This window comes from Chiloscyllium punctatum, chromosome 1 (assembly GCF_047496795.1).
Source record: "Chiloscyllium punctatum isolate Juve2018m chromosome 1, sChiPun1.3, whole genome shotgun sequence".
NCBI classification, from domain to species: domain Eukaryota; kingdom Metazoa; phylum Chordata; class Chondrichthyes; order Orectolobiformes; family Hemiscylliidae; genus Chiloscyllium; species Chiloscyllium punctatum.
In genome coordinates, this window is record NC_092739.1 from 60560918 (window position 1) to 60575076 (window position 14159).

A 14159-nucleotide genomic window follows, 5' to 3' on the forward strand; every position below is an offset into this window, starting at 1 on the left:
CAGTTCCTCAGTCTCTCCCCTTCAGCCACTTTCATTTGCTTGCAGAAGGTAGAGAGCAACTGGGTCATTTAAAGCCTTTGACTTACTGGTTAATAGCGACAGTTTACAGCAACTGCTAAGTGAAAAACAATTGGCTGTCAGCAGCTTTAGTTAGGTTTTGTTTTACTGAAGAGAGAAACATAGCTCCTTCTTTTCCAGAGATTCAAAGGTGTATGGATATTCACACGCACACACACAAGCTGTTCAGCAACCTGGGAGACAATATATAATTGTTGGCAAGCAGAAAGCCTTTGGTGTCAATGACTGCCTTCGTACACACCTCCTGGCTCCATGTCATCTGCAATAACCCACACCCCCTTCACCACTTATTAAATAAGCAGCAAGGCAAATGGCATTGGTAACCTGCTTTTAAAAAGTTAAGGAAACCCTTCTACAATTCTTAGGTTATAAAACCAGCCTTGTCTCATTTCAGTCCACCAACCAAAACTATGTCAAACAAAAATGGTACAGTCTTTTCACCAACATGCTTTTTTAATTTCACCCTTACTCCTTCCTTTAGGGTTTGCACAATCATGAGATTTTGATATCTGACATAAAAATGTTTTGTTTTAGGCTTTTCCTCCTCTTGACATCTAATGGGTTCTAAATTTCAGAGTCATAGTATCAGAAAATTATGACTGTGCAAAATGAAGTCATTCAGCCCCAAGTCAAGGTAAAATGGGGCCGGGATACTGTCAACATCCAGGTAGGCTCAAGTGAGACTCATTTCAACCACAGACAGAAAGCGAGGACTGCAGGTGCTGGAGGTCAGAGTCGAAACATGTGGCACTGGAAAATCTCCTCAGATGCTGACTGACCTGCTGTGCTTTTCCAACACCACACTTTTAGATTCATTTCAACCACACTGCTCCCCGACTATGCTGCAGCTCATGACCCATAGGCAACTAGCATTCAAGGATACACTGTGTGTCAGGACAGCCACCCAGCTCACTATTGGACCATGCTGTATCTCAAGCTGCTTACGCACTCTCTTAGCATTTACTCACTTTAAATATACCTGGAGGCTGATAGCATCCCTACCTTATTTTGCCTATCTTAACCTTGGTTTGCCTTGTCTTTTTCACACTTTGTTCCCTCAGTGAGAGTTATCAGGTTCCTAATACTTCTGTTGTGCCTTGCAGTCTAGCTTAGATTCAAATCAAGGTTTGGCAGCATCTGCAGAGTGAAAAAGAGTTATAGAGTCAACCAGACTCTTCAGCCCAACCCATCCACGCTGACCATATTCCCAAACTAAATTCGACTCACCTGCCTGCCCATATCCCTTTTCTATTCAGAAGCTTATCCAAATGTCTTTTAAATGTTGTAACTTTCCCTTCACCCACCACTTTCTCTGGTAGTTCATTTCACACACTCTCTGGGTAAAAATGTGTCCCCTCATGTTCTTTATAAACCTTTCTCCTCTCACCTCAATAAAATGACCCCTAGCTTTAAATTCCCCATCTTAGGGAAAAGACCTTTGTCATTCAACTTACCTATGTCCTCATCATTTTATGAGGTTAATAAGGTCACCCCTCAAACTTCTTCACTCCAGCAAAAAAAGTCCCAGTCTTTCCAGTCTCTTTTTATATCTGAAAACAACATCATGGTCATTTTGTTTCTGAACCCTTTGCATTTAATAATATCCTTCCTATAACAGGGTGACCAGAACTATACACAGTAGTCCAGAAGAGGTTTGACAATTGTCCGATATAGCCACAACATGACAACCTAATTCCAATAGTCAGAGATGTGAGCAATGAAGGCAAGTGTGTTAAATGTCTTCTTCATCACCCTGTCCAACTGTGAAGCAAATTTCAAAGAATTATGTATCTGAGCCCCTAGGTTTTTCTGTTCCACAACACTACACAGATCCCTATCATTAATTGTATTAGTCCTACCCTTTATTGCTTTATCCAAACTAACTCCATCTGCTGCTCCTCAGCGCACTGACTGAATTGATCCAGATCTCTTTATACAGATCATTCTGTTATAATGCGCACTTCATCAACACGAATTCACTGTAATGTGATTGACATATTGGGAACACTGCTTCTATAATGCTAACATTTAAAATGTGTGTTGGCTAAAGCACAATTAAAGTGTTAACACTTTAAATGCTGTTTCTAAAGCACGATGTTTCTATAATGAGGTCTTGCACAAGAGGACAACCATCACATGATAGAAGAACTTACTGTAATCTTAAATAACCTTCTTCACTGTCCACTACATCAGCAATTTTGGTGTCATCTGCAAACTTACTAAACTTATCTCCTATATGCTCATCCGAATCATTTACATAAATGAAAAATGTTTATGTTTTGAATCTGATATGATAGTACTTCAAACTGAAAGGGGTTGGAAAATGTGATTTTTAAAAGTTGACAGAAGCAAGAGGTATAAGAGGAAGTGATGGTGTGGAATACATGGAACAGTCCTTGTTCCAGTCCAATGTGGGCCAGTATCCATGATACTTATATCAATATATCGATGTGGTCACCATTGTTGCTTCCAAATTGCATCTGTATTTGGAAAAATCCATCAGTTTTGCATCTTACTTCCATTTTTCTCCCATCTAATCCTGGTCTATCTCAGACATTTTTCTCCCTTTTCTTCACTTTTCTCTTTCTATTTCTGATGATAGGCTGTCCATCATTTTCTATTACAAGTCCACTGGCTCCAACATTTACCTCAAATATACTCCTCACAAACTGCTACCTGCTAGGATTCTATACCATTTTCCCAATTTCCCTATTTCTGTCATCTATTCCAATTATGCTATCTTCTACTGAGTTGCTTCTGACCTCCATTTCCCTCAACTGAGGATTCCATCCCCTGATCCATGGAGGTTGATGGGACCCTCAGTTATGTCTGACCTATTTCTCACACTCATACCCTCATCCCTCCCCTTCCTTCCCTGAATGAATAGTATTCACTTTTCATCCCAATATTCTCCAAATTCAAAGACTCATCCTCCACCATTTTGTCCACATCTGGCAGGATGCTACCACCAAATATATCTTCCCTTCCCTTTCGCTGTCATCATCCCACAGGAACTGTTCCCTTTGGGACGCCCTTGTCTCTCTGCCATCGTGCCTAACATTTCCTTACTGCCCCATAGCACCTTCCCATGCATTCACAGAAGGTGTAACACTGGCCTATGTACCTTTTCACTCTTTCCTATCCAAAGCTCCAATCATATGTTCCAGGTGAAGCAACATTTTACTGCATTTTTTTCCAATCCAGTCAATTGTATTTGCTACTCACAATGCAGCTTCCTTTACATTGGAGGGGCTAAGTGCAGACTGGGTGACGGCTTTGTGGAACACCTCCACTCTAACTGTAGAAATGATCGCAACTTCCCAGTTGTTTCTTATTTCAACAAACCACCTTTTGGTTTGATTTAATGTGATTTATTGTCTGTTGATACATGTCTTCAAACTTTTGTATCTTCTACCCAATGGAAGGGGGAGGAAGAGCGTATAACTTGGGTGGGGGAGGTCTTTCCTGAGGCGGTTGTAAATTTAAGCAGAGTCAATGAATAGAAGGCTGGTTGGTGTGATGGATTGGGCTGTGTCCATGATCCTCTGTTTCTTTTGGTCTTGACAAAAGCAGTTGCCATACCCCCAATGCTCCCTGAAAACATGTTTTCTATGGTGCATCATTAAAAATTGGTAGGAGTCCTTGTGGACATGCTGAATTTCCTTAGCCTTTTGAGGACGTTGAGGCATTGGTGTGCTTCCTTGACCATAGCATAGATGTAGATGGACCAGGACAGATTGTTAGTAAAATTTACTCCTAGGAAATTGAAGCTCTCAGCCATCCCTACCTCAGCACCATGAATTCAGACCAAAGCGTGTCCTCTACCCCACTTCCTGTAGTCAATGACCAGCTGATTTGTTTTACTGACATTGATGGAGAGATTGCTATCCTTACAGAATGCCACTAAGCTCTCTTTCCTGTACTCTGTCTTGTCGTAGTTTAAGACCTTGTTCTCATGCTGACAGTTCTATTTTGGGGCTGCTTCACTGTTCCATTGAAACACAAGACAAGCTCAAGGGGCAGCATGGGCCAGCATGCTGGTGCAGTGGTTAGCACTGCTGCCTCACAAACCACGGATCTGAGTTTGATTCCACCCTTGGGTAACTGCCTGTGTGGAGTGTGCATATTTTCTCTGTATCTGTGTGAGTTTCATCTAGGTGCTCTGGTTTCCTCTCACAGATGTGCAGGTTAAGTGGATGTCTTACCTGCCCTCGATCTCTTCATAGCCAACTGCTGCCATGACATTAACCGCCTCACCCTTGGAACGTGCAGCCCTCCATTCCATCCCTTCCAACCCCAACCTCACTATCAAACCGGCAGACAAGGGAGGCGCGGTAGTAGTTTGGCGCACCGATCTTTACACCGCTGAGGCTAAACGCCAGCTCGCGGACACCTCCTCCTACTGCCCCCTTGACCATGACCCCACCTCCCACCACCAAACCATCATCTCCCAGACCATCCATAACCTCATCACGTCAGGGGATCTCCCATCCACCGCCTCCAACCTCATAGTCCCACAACCCCGCACTGCTCGTTTCTACCCCCTGCCCAAAATCCACAAACCTGACTGCCCCGGCCGACCCATTGTCTCAGCCTGCTCCTGCCCCACCAAACTCATCTCTGCATACTTCAACACGGTCCTGTCCCCTTTAGTCCAAGAACTCCCCACCTACGTTCGGGACATCACCCACGCCCTCCACCTTCTCCATGATTTTCGCTTCCCCGGCCCCCAACGCCTTATCTTCACCATGGACATCCAGTCCCTGTACACCTCCATCCTCCATCACGAAGGACTTAAAGCCCTCCATTTCTTCCTTTCCCGCCGTACCAACCAGTACCCTTCCACTGACACCCTCCTTTGACTGACTGAACTGGTCCTCACTCTGAACAACTTCTCTTTCCAATCCTCCCACTTCCACCAAACCAAAGGAGTAGCCATGGGCACCCGCATGGGCCCCAGCTATGCCTGCCTCTTTGTAAGATATGTGGAACAGTCCATCTTCCACAGCTGCATTGGCACCAGCCCCCATCTTTTCCTCCGCTACATCGATGACTGTATTGGCGCTGCCTTGTGCTCTCACGAGGAAGTTGAACAGTTCATCCACTTTATCAACACGTTCCATCCCCACCTCAAATTTACGTGGACCGTCTCAGACTCCTTCCTCCACTTCCTAGACCTCTCCATTTCTATCTCGGGTGACCAAATCAACACGGACATTTACAATAAACCGACCGACTCCCACAGCTACCTAGACTACACCTCCTCCCACCCTGCCCCCTGTAAAAACGCCATCCCATATTCCCAATTCCTTCGTCTCTGCTGCATCTGCTCTCAGGAGGACCAGTTCCAATACTGTACAACCCAGATGGCCTCCTTCTTCAAAGACTGCAATTTCCCCCCAGACGTGATCGATGATGCTCTCCACCGCATCTCCTCCACTTCCCATTCCTCCGCCCTTGAGCCCCGCCCCTCCAATCGCCACCAGGACAGAACCCCACTGGTCCTCACCTACCACCCCACCAACCACCATATACATCATATCATCCGTCATCATTTCCGCCACCTCCAAACAGACCCCGCCACCAGGGATATATTTCCCTCCCCTCCCCTGTCAGTGTTCTGAAAAGGCCACTCCCTCCATGACTCCCTCGTCAAGTCCACACCCCCCCACCAACCCAACCTCCACTGCCGGCACCTTCCCCTGCAACCGCAAGAAATACAAAACTTGCGCCCACACCTCCCCCCTTACTTCCCTCCAAGGCTCCAAGGGATACTTCCATATCTGCCACAAATTCGCCTGCACCTCCACACACATCTTATACTGCATCCACTGCACCCGATGTGTTAGGGAGACAGGCCGCCTATACTGGGGAGACAAGCCGCCTACTTGCGGAATGTTTCAGATAACACCTCTGGGGCACCCGGACCAACCAAACCAACCACCCCGTAGCCCAAAACTTCAACTCCGCCTCCCACTCCACCAAGGACATGCAGGTCCTTGGACTCCTCCATCGACAGACCACAGCAACACGACGGCTGGAGGAAGAGCGCCTCATCTTCCGCCTAGGAACCCTCCAACCACAAGGGATGAACTTGGATTTCTCCAGTTTCCTCATTTCCCCTCCCCCCACCTTGTCTCAGTCCCATCCCTCGAACTCAGCACCACCTTCCTAACCTGTAATCTTCTTCCTGACCTCGCCGTCCCCACCCCCACTCCGGCCTATCACCCTCACATTAACCTCCTTCCACCTATCGCATTTCCAATGCCTCTCCCCCAAGTCCCTCCTCCCTACCTTTTATCTTGGTCTGCTTGTCATACTCTCCTTATTCCTGAAGAAGGGCTCATGCCCGAAACATCGATTCTCCTGCTCCTGGGATGCTGCCTGACCTGCTGCACTTTTCCAGCAACATACTTTCAGCTCTGATCTCCAGCATCTGCAGTCCTCACTTTCTCTATGCTAAATTGTCCCATGGTATCCAGGGAAATGCAGGCAAAGTGGATTAACCATGGGAAAATCAGGTCCACAGGAATGGGATGAAAGGGTAGGTCTGGGTAGGATGCTCGTTGGAGGGTTAGTGTGGAGTTGATTGGGCCACTGGCCTGCTACTATACTGTAGGGACTCTGTGATCCCAGCAACACCTCTATTTTTGCTTTGGCACTTTCTCGTCTCTAGGACTCAATGTTGAATTTCAGTTCTCTTAAAACTGTCCTCCATTTATCTTATATTCTTCTCCCTCACCCCACAAACGTACAGGCTTGTCTTGTTTGCGTCTTGTTTACATTGCCCATTTCCACATTTTCTGAGCTTAACTTACACCCATCTATCTCACTTCCACACTACGTTGCAATCCCTTTGTCTTTGTCTTGACCATCCACACTATCTGTTCCCCTTATTCCAACACTGCCTCTGTCAAAATTTTCCAATTCTTTTCATTTCTGAAGAAGAGTCATATCATGCTCAAAATGTTAACTCAATTCCTCTTTCCAGAAATGCTTCCAGAATTGCTGAATTTCTCCATCATTCTCTGTGTTTGTTTCAGATTTCCGGTGTCTGCCGTACTTTGCTTTTATTGTCCTAAGATTCAGCCAGCAGCTCTTTGAGTGGACACAAGTTGTCCACAAGCCTTCATAAGCAGTAGATATAATCTATGCAGCTTCTGAGCCCTCAGTCATTACACCTGATCAGCAATGGAAAATATAGTCATCGCTATCATGTAACAAGTTAACTTGTCATTAAGAAAATATCTCTTCTGGAAAGAATTTACAATGGCGCATTGTCTACCATTGATCATTAGATAGGTGCCAAAGAAAATATGGAAAAACACAGAATTGGTGGTGCAGATTATCTCAAAAAATCACCACCCTGTGCCACAAACTGGCAGAATTGTCAAGTCCCATGAATTGCCAGTAGTTAGCATAATACCAAAGAATGGGGATTATTCATGTCAAAAATGTAACCTGTGTATGGGGTGGAAGATGTGGCCATAATTCTTATGAATGCTACATGGCTGAAAGATGAATGTGATATAATTTATGTGATGAACATAGTGAGAGAGGAAATATGAAGGGAAAATATGTCCTCCTCAAAGTAGATAAATTGCCAGACCTGGCTGAAATATATCCCTGGTCATTAAGGGAAACAAAGGACAGACAGTGACAATAATTTACTTAACTGATTATGGCAGGGGACTGGAGGACCGCTAAAATTGCACCATTGCTTAAAACAGGAAGTAAGGGATAGACCGGGTAAAACAGGTCAATCAAACCTTGGTAATGGGCAAAATATTAGAAACTGTTCTGAGGGCTAGTACAAATCATTATTCATGTGTAAATAACTGAATTGAATTTTTCTGTGCAGGTAATAAGTTAGACCGATGTGGATAACCTGTTTGCAGTAGTTACCATACATTTTGATACAAATCACACAGCTGGTTGAAAAGTTAAAGAGCATGTAACCTAAGTGAAAGAGGGTAGTTGAATATAGGATTGACTGAGGAACAGAAAGCAAAAGTAATGTTTTCTCAAGTATTTTTACGAGTCACAGCCAGTTTCCCATGAGACTCGAGGTCAAGTCTCTTGATTCTAGTATTATGCATCACTAATTCAGATTTAAATGTAGGGATCATGATTGAGAAGTTTGCATTTGATACAAAAATCTATGGTGTAGTTGATAGTGAGGAAAGCTGTAGGCTGCAGGAGGGTATTAATAGACTGGATATGTGGGCAGAAAAGTGGCAAGCAGAATTCGATCAAAAGAAGTGTGAGGTAATTATTTGGAAAGGGCATACAAGGCAAGGGAGCAGCTAATAAATTGTAGAATATTGTGAAATAAAAAGGAATAAAGTGAATTTGAAATGTACATTCATAAATTGCTGAAGTTAGCAGGATAGTTAAATAAGGTGCTGAGAAGGCAAATGAGACTACTTTTATAGCTGAGGCAGAGAATGTACAAGTTGGGAGCTTATGCTAAAACTGTCTACAATACTAGTTAAGGCACACAGTCAGCAAGCTATTTACGTTTCTGGTCATGTCCTTTGAAGAACCTGGATAGAGACAGCACAGAGGAATTTTAAAAGGATGTTGGCAAAATGGAAAACTTTGGTGATGGAAAATATTAGATAGGCTTGGATTGTTTTCTGTGGACCAGCAGAAGCTAGGGAGAGAATCTATTGAAATTTATAAGATAATGAGGAGCCTAGTTGGAATGGATAGACAGGACGTAGAAAGGTCCATAACCATGAAGCATATGTGTAAAATAATAGGCAGCAACATCAGAAGAGAGTTGAGATGTATTTCTCCTTGGGGACAGTGAAAGTACAGAACACACCGCTTGCAATTATGGTAAACATACAAACCTGCACAGAAAACTGAAAGTGTCATAACTTATAATGATACCAACTAAGAGCTGGGAGGTGGGGTTAACATGGATAGTTCTTGCTGACACAGATATAGTTGATCAAACAATCTTCTACTATGGTATAAGTTGCTATGATTCTATGGGACCAATATTAAGTATTAGTTCACAGTGAGTGAGGTTGATACTGCATTACAAACCAATTGTTTCAGAGAGAATTTGTCATTGAGTTTAACTCATTCGTGACATTTAAAACTGACTTCATTATTTCCTGGCCAATTGGAATAAGCATACCCACAGTGTCTGTTTACATTTTTGGAGCCAAGCTGTCCTATATAATGTCCCTCTTTGTTTTTTCTTGATTACTAAATTACAGATGTAACTGATTCAAAGAAGTAAGTTTATTACTGCGCTGTTTCCATAAGACCATAAGACACTTAAGTGAAGTATTCTCTACTATTCATTGAGATCACTTTCCTGCCATTTTCCTATAACTTTTGATTTCTTTACTCATTAAAAAACATTTCTTAACTTTGATTATTCATAACAACCCAGTCTCACTAGCCCTCTCATATAAAATATTCCCCAGATTCTCCCTCTGGGAAAAAAATTTCTTCCTCAACTCTGTCTTAAATGTGCAATCCCTTGATCTGAAACTATGCCCTCTGGTCCTTGGCTCCAACACAAGAGAAAATAATCTTTCCACATCTACCTTGTAAAGTTGCCTAAGAATCCTGCACATTTCATTAAGGTTGCCATTCATTCTCCTACATGCCAATGAGTACAGGTACAATCTATTCAACTTCTAAGATAGTCTCTCCATACCTGGGGCCAGCCTATTGAACTTCTCTGTAGCGACACCAAGTTATTTTAATAAAGGGCACAAAACTGTTCAAATTATTTCAGCAGTGCTCTGACTAGTGTCTTTTATAGCTGTAGCAAAACCTTTCCTTGTATATTCCATTCCTCTGGGAATAAAAGCCAATGTTACATTTGCCCTTCCTATTACCTGCAGAAGTCGGATAAGAGCTTTTTGTGATTTATGATGAAAGGCTTTTGCTCAAAACATCAATTCTCCTGCTCCTTGGATGCTGCCTGAGCTTCTGTGCTTTTCCAGCACCACATTCTTGACTCTAATCTCCAGCATCTACAGTATTTACTTTCGTCTTTTAGGATTCATGCACAAAGTCTCCAAAATCACACTTTGTTTTAGCTTTCTGCAGTCTTTCTTCATTTAAATGATACTCAGCTCTTCCTGCCAAAGTGCACAATTTTACTTTTTCTCATATTATATTCCATCTGCCAAGTTTTTGCCCACTCAGTTAACTTGTCTATATTCCTCTATAGACTCTTTGTGTTATCCTCAACACTTCCCAGACATTTTGTGCCATCTACAAACTTACCAACAGTATATTTACTTGTCTCTTTTTTAAAAATTATTCATTCACAGGATGAGGGCATTGCTGGATAGGCCTGCATTTATTACCCGTCCCTAATTGGCCAGTGGGCAATTAAGAGTCAACCATATTTTGGTAGGTCAGGAGTCACATGTAGGTCAGACCAGGTAAGGATTTACTTCCCTAATGGACATCCGTACACTAGATTATTAGGCTCTGATTTCCAGATACTTATTGTATTCAATTTCCACCATCTGCCGTGGTACGATTCAAACACAGGTCCCCAAAACATTATTAGCTCAGTCTCTGTATTAACAGCCCAGTGATGATACAAATAGGGCATTGTCTCCCTGTGTCATTGATATGTTTTGTAAGTAATTTTGGTCCCAGCACTGATCCCTGTGAAACTCAACTAAGTACGGTTTACCATGCTGAAAATATCCCCCTTAAACCAACTCTCTGGCTTCTATTAGCTCTCCAATTCTCTATCCATGCCAATTCATTACCTCCAACACCATTAGTTCTTATCCTTATTATGTAGTCTAACATGTGGTATATTATCAAATGCCTTTGACCTCCAAATATTTTACAGTCACATCTTTTCCTTTATCTATCCTGCTTATCACCTGAAAGAATTCTAATAAACTTGAAGACATGGTTTCCCCTTCAAGAAGTCATGCTGATTCTGTTATTATGTGTTTCTAAATACTTTACTCAATATTATAGTCTTTATAACAGTGTGTAATATTTTCTCCATAGCAAATATCATGCGAACTGGTCTTTAATTGCCTGTTTTATGTCCTTTTCATTTCTTAAATATATGCTATATTGGCAGTTTTCCACTTCTCTGGGACTTCTACAGAATCTATAGCTTCTTGGAAGGTTACTGTCACTATGATGGTAGCTGCTTCTTTTAACATCCGAGGATGTATCCCATCAGGCTCACCCCCCCATCTACCAAAGTCTTTGACTTTAAAAATCGGTCAATCTAAAGGGTCAACTACCAATCCAGATTTTGTATGTTTGGCTGGGATGACCACATTTCTATCATTTGAGGATAGCTGACTTGACTGTTGAAGCTGAAGTTGATAATGATGAATCTGTCCCTTGGTTTCACCCATTGGAGTGATGATGGATTATGGTTCTTTAATGAGGCAGAGTGTCTGAAAATGCAATTCACTGTTCCTTCTAGTGTGTCAATGAGCTATAACATTACTGAATTGGTAAATTGCTAGAATCCTTGTTTTTTTTATTGTTTTAATTCTTATTCATTTATCAATTTTGGTTTGGAGCTGAGGATTAATTATGTACTTCTGGCAATAGCCTGTGGTAAAAGAAAAGAACAGACCAAATAAGTTTTTATTTGTTTTGGGGGCCAAGCCTGGAGGTTAATTACAAACTGATTCTTGATTAAAGGGTTCCTGCAGACACAACAACCCAGGAAGAGTATTACATTTAAACAGATAGCAGGTATTGGCTATTAACGAGGTCAGTGTCTAGGAATTGGTTCCAACAAATCTGGAACACACCCTACATTCAAGCTGATGGCAAATTTTGGATGGTAATTGAGGCATTGGGAAAAGATAATAATCTGCCAGGGAGAAACCACTGTTGGAGTTATGTTCTTCTATCAGAGATTTAACGCTATGCATATTCCACTACAGCGTCTCCTTTTGACTGAGGATACCATGTTGAACTAATGATGTATTGGAGAACTGAAATGGTTACAAAGTTCTCAAATGTCTAATTGGTAATTAGTAGTCCATTATCAGATATAACCACATTTCAGGCTTTACAAGTAACAAATATTTAATGGTGAACGTTGCCAACCGCAACCATATTGGTGGAGTTGAGCTTCTTTATTTTGAGCCAATGAGAGAAGCAGTCAATGAATGTTGAATAAGAATAGCCTTTAGACATAAAAAATTCTACCCCTATCTGTTCACATAGTCTGGCAGCAATGTAGTAAGAATCAATGGTTTCTTTCTTTCATGACTATGTATGGCACATGTCTAACAAACAGTTTTGAGATTTTCTATCTGTTTAGTGATTCCAGCATACTAAACTGAAGCAAGGGTTCTAGCTTTACAATCCAGGCATCACTGATATATCCTGTCAAGGATATCAGTTTGTCATGAGAGAAGGATGATGAGTCTATCATCAATCATCGATAATTTGTTAACAGTAATGAAATGTTGCCTGTGTTTTTTAAAAAAAGATTTTTTGTAATTAAGGCACTCTAGATTTTTTTTTTCTGGCCTGCCTTCTATATGGTATCACCCAATGATTAAGTAGTTAGAATCCTTCATTTGTTCTTGTCTGATGAGGGTAAGCTTAATCTGGGGCGAACTTTCCAAAGCGTTGGCAATTTCACACAGGTTTCCACCCCACATTATTGTTTTACAAAAGGAGAGAGCTGTATATTTCTGAAGAGATTCTGATCAGGGTACCTTCACAAATGCAGAGCCAAACTTTGATTCTAACAGTACTTCCATGGAATAGAACTGTTGAGTGGGCAGGCAAACCCCATCCTTTACACAACAGTCAACTGCTGCTTTCTGTGAATTAACAATCTCCAGAATCACAGGCAGTCAGATGGACAGCTTTCACAATGGGTCCATAAAGTAAATGTGAGGTAAGAGTGCCAAGAGGATGGGGAGACAGCTGGTAGAGGGGTATAGCAGAGCAAGTAAATAGAGTATTAGCTGGAATGGGTGTCCAGCTGCCCACTTGTCAAGTGTCAGGTCAATGGGGTGCTGGCTGACTATGTTGCTAGCTAGTCGGGATAGGGTAGGAGGCGAGTAGGAGGCAGGATTCCAGGAGCTAGGATTCCATTTAGGATGTCAAGTGAATAGAGAGGTAGGTTGCCAATGATTATGGTGACAGGTTAGTAGGATGTCAATCACTACAGGGTGAGCTTCCAGATACCAGTGTACAAAGGGACAGGTAAGTGAAGCAGGGCGGAATATAAGTCAGATTAGGTGAAGAAAATCAGGTCTAGCAGGGTCAGGGAATGGTGGGTGTTGAATCATAGAGAGGGTTCTCCTGGGGGTTTAAGTGAAATATTGTCATCTTACCAAGCTTGCCACACAAACTAGCCATTGGAAAAACTGGACACAGAAACCAAAGCAGGAGTTGGTGGGTTCAACTCCTCCATTTGCTCCATTTGCCCATAACCAAAACACAGAACTGGGAATGAATCATAACCACCAACAATACTCACATTATCACCACGTGCACTGGCACCCAACCTTCAGGGAGCCATTGACACCAGTAAGTCTGCACCTTTGTGCTTGAGGGAACAAGTCTGAGGGAGGAGGCCCACCACAGTCTGAGATAGAGGTTGGTCGTGACTGGCCACAATTGCCCAAAGCCACTGTTCACAAAGGTTAAGGAATGGGGATGAGTGTTGGGATGTGGGGAATAGTGGGGCACACTGAGACAGGGATAGGCTTACTATTCAGCTTGATGTGGGTAAAAATGAACCCCGTGGGTTTATCGATCAGACAGCCAGAAAGGAGCGGGCAATGATGGATGTCTCAGCAACACATTCACACTGAAGCTGAAAGCCAGTGTCAGAGGAAAGCTTGCTGTCATTTCCATCACATGGTGGACATAGTACAATGTCCAAGAGAACAGTGCAAATATACCTCGCAATGGAAGGGCTAAATGAGTGTATAAATGTGAGGAAGGAGCTTAAACAGCTACGGGCATTTAAAGGGGAAGAACATTGCCTTTGCACACTTATGTTGCAGGCTCCCTGGCCATTGCAAAGCTGACCCTCACAGTATGTTACATCTTCCTGGCACTATCACACTGGCGAACTG